This window comes from Lontra canadensis, unplaced genomic scaffold (genome assembly GCF_010015895.1).
Source record: "Lontra canadensis isolate GAN:19392208 unplaced genomic scaffold, GSC_riverotter_1.0 scaffold5, whole genome shotgun sequence".
Classification (NCBI taxonomy): domain Eukaryota; kingdom Metazoa; phylum Chordata; class Mammalia; order Carnivora; family Mustelidae; genus Lontra; species Lontra canadensis.
Window position 1 is genome coordinate 2190186 of NW_022630999.1, and position 3546 is coordinate 2193731.

The 3546-nt window shown below is 38.5% G+C and overlaps 1 long non-coding RNA gene across 1 annotated transcript; it reads left to right on the forward strand.

The window, feature by feature from the left end:
- Positions 1–1225: 1225 nt before the first annotated feature.
- Positions 1226–3280, forward strand: LOC116864436. Its single transcript, XR_004382007.1, has 3 exons — positions 1226–1256; positions 1767–1825; positions 2778–3280. It is a non-coding gene; the product is annotated as an uncharacterized LOC116864436 (long non-coding RNA).
- Positions 3281–3546: the final 266 nt, after the last annotated feature.

A 3546-nucleotide genomic window follows, 5' to 3' on the forward strand; every position in this document is an offset into this window, starting at 1 on the left:
TAAACACTTTTTAGAGTTATGATGGTCACTAGAAAAAAAGAAGTATAAATCGGGCCAGTGGTTCCTAACAATTCTTGTTTTTTTAATATTCCCCAAGAGAGCTTTGGATGACACAGTTCAGGTACAAGAGCAATCCCACTTGTGTGAGGAATTTAGTTCCTGCAGTTAAGCTGCTCTACAGACTCGTAGGGAGCTAGGTGTTGTGTTAGGTACTGACAGTATAAATTTGGGTAAGACACACTTCCTTCCCTTGAGAAGCTCAGGGTCTCAGTCTGTTTGTTGGTTTTAGTAATGCAACGTTTTATTTATGCCTGCAGAACATGTATAAGCCCTAAAAAGCTAATCGAGTTTTTGTTGTTGTTCGTTGCTACTTTTGCTTCCTTTCACTAATACCTTAGAATGCCAGAAGTTAAAATCCTTTTACCCCTTGTAAGATACCTCTCTTATCTTCCAGACTGAGTGAGACATTCTTTGTATCTGTCCTCCTAGCATTGGGCTGTCACGAAGCAGAATGCCTACAGCACATCTTTGTCAACTCCCTCTTCCTCCAGTTTCATCACTGGATTCGGTGTTTTCTGAAGGCAGGACCTGTTTCTCAGCCACCACAGGGGCTTTAGAATCTATAACATTTCCTGGCACACAGGCTGTATACATGTTTATTGAATTGTTGGATGAATAAAGCAAGGAGAGGAAAAGCCTCCACTTACTTCTCCCTTAAATTGCTCATAGCTAAGCTACTATCAAAACAGGACATGTAGAAGTTTGGCTCGCTCTACATTCACTCAGCTCCTTGGATCTCCATGTTGGTTTGTTAATGTGAAGGACTAAAGAGCTCTCCGAGACCAGCATCTCACATAAGTCCCATTCAACATGGGGCTCCTGGCTATGAATATAGGATTACAGCGCTGCAGCTGAGCCAAAAATGGATAGAGCGGTAATAAAAGGCCCCCGAGTCCCCTCACTCTACCCCACTCCACACAAGAAGTTTCCTGTTGTAACTGAGACACAAGACATTTAGAATTATATCTATTGGCTGTACCGTATATTAGGGATATGACCTTGGGCAAATGGCGATCATTTTGAACTCACAGTTATCTCATCTGCGAAACGAGGTAACAATGGGTAAGGACCTCATAGTGCTGTTGTAAGTCATAAAAAGTGTTTATAAAGTGCTTAGAACACAGTTTTGAACATAACAAGGGCTCGATCAATGTTAGCCAGGCATGAAAGAAGATGTTGACATGTCTCTGAAAAAGGTCACTTTGTAATTACTAAATGTCAGAGGGGATGGTTTCTGAAATTTGTCCTTCATTTACACCTGTGTAATTGTTAGTAACTGGAGCACTGGGTGTTACATGCAAACAATGAATCCTGGAACACTACATCAAAAATTAATGATGTACTGTATGGTGACTAACATAATAAAAAAAAAAAGAAAGAAAAAAAAAGAAAAAATAAAATAATTGCAAATCTCTCATAGCCCAGCTGTAGATTCTCGAAAGGAAATAGAACTGCAAAGTTCCGTATGCTGCTAAGAGTGGCAAAGGGAAGGAGGAGTGTTTCTTCTTAGGGATCATGCTAACTTCAGTCATTATCTGGTGATCATATTTTAATCAACCACATGATTTCATTGAGAATAGAGGTGGCTTGAAGCTTCCTAATTGACCTTATTGCTGACAAGCAAGCGCTCTCTGATGTCCCCTACAGGCGATAGTCTAATTTCTGCTAGATCACCTCTGACGTGTATTTCCTTCTATTTCTTCCAGGATGTGTCAGCTCAATTCATTTTGGACGAAGCCAAGCAGCATGGCAAGAACTAAATAAGGTGTATTAGATTTGACGGATTCTATTTATCTTTAACATGAATTTTCTAAAATACTTCATTCTTTATTATCCAGTGAAAGGCTGAGACTTTCCTGGATTGATTTCATGCGATTTAACACGGTTATCATATTGAGAAATATTATATGCATCTAGACTCAAAAGCAGGTTAAAAATCATAATGGAGAAGTTACATGGGCAAAAACATAAAATACAAAATTACGAATGAACTGCTTATGTGTTTTCAAAAAAAAAGTTTTTTTTTTTTCCCCACTTGCTATAAAAACGTAAGCTTTTATGTTTGCAGTTACTGCATTTTGGGAAAGATAATTGCTGGTTATTTTGTCACATTTCCTGTTGAGTTCAAATGTGCTTTCAACTAATTTTTTTTTAAAGCAAAAGTCACTGATTTACCAAAACCGTAAAGCAATACTGGAAGAACCCACAGTACTAAACTGTCCTTAGAAACATCTTTCATAACAGAAGAGTTCAATTACTATAATTCTGGTGCTAATCTCAGGGTCCTTCTAGTAGTAACTATCTTCCAGAAGAAATCTTTGTAAAGGAGAAATACATTTTAAAAAAAAGTCTACTTCATGGGGCTTCACAACAAATGAAGCTGCCACTCATTCAATGAGTGGGCATATATGTTCTTATTTCTTATTTCTTTAAATTGGCTGAGTTTTCCCTGAGGCAGGTTTTACTGCAACCTCCTCTTTCTTCTACCCTCCACCTCTAAGAGCCAAGTAAGGAAATTTTTGGATGACTCTCGCTCTTTTAGTTGTTTGGACTGATAGACGCTAGACAGTTTCCTTTTTATTTGTTACAAAGGCCTACAATTTCATTTTTCCTTAAAGTATTATGTGCTGTTTTTTCCCCCAATTACATTGAAATATTATCCCTCTCCAATCTATGATATGATTAATAGGGTCCAGTTATTTGTTCTTTGTTTTTAGCTCTAGAAAATGCTCTGCTGTCTGTAATTGCCTCAGTGGGCCACAAGACTTACTGAAGATGAAGAAATGCCATCACCCAGGCTGCAAGCCACTCACAGCAAATGAAGATTCCCAGCTAGAATAGAGCATGAACACTTATGCCAATCTGAGGCCTTAGTTGTCTGTCTCTTCTCCTACAAACTGGAAATCATTTTAGCTACTCTATGTCTACTACTAAACTTGTGAATGGAGAGGTTGTCAGGAGGTCCAGGACTTATGTTTTCCCAAAGGATTTTTAATATTTGAAATTGTAATCATGGCTAGTCTGACTTCTAGGACATTAATGCCATATTGATAACCTATTTCATGTTGTCCTGGGATATGGAAGTCTGCAAGGAGAACTAAAAAAGCTCTCCCCTTTGAAGAGTGGTAGGACTATAGCAAGCCATATAATTTGTTTCTAAAATGGGTTCTGTGTTAGTTTCCTATTGCTGCTGTAACAAATTATTGCAAACTTAGTGGTTTAAAACAACACAAATATATTCTTACCATTCTATAGGTTAGAGGTCTGACACTGGTCTCCCTGGGCTAAAATCAAGGTTTAACAAGCTGCATTACTTTCTAGAGGCTCTTGAGGAGAATCCATTTTCCTGCCTTTTCCAGCTTCTACCCTTGTTCCTTACTCATGGCTTCCTTTCTTCATTTTAAAGGCCAGCAGTATCGGCTCTTGCTGCCCATCCTTCCATAGTCACATCTCCCTCTTGCCACAGCCAGGAAAGGTTCTCTGCTT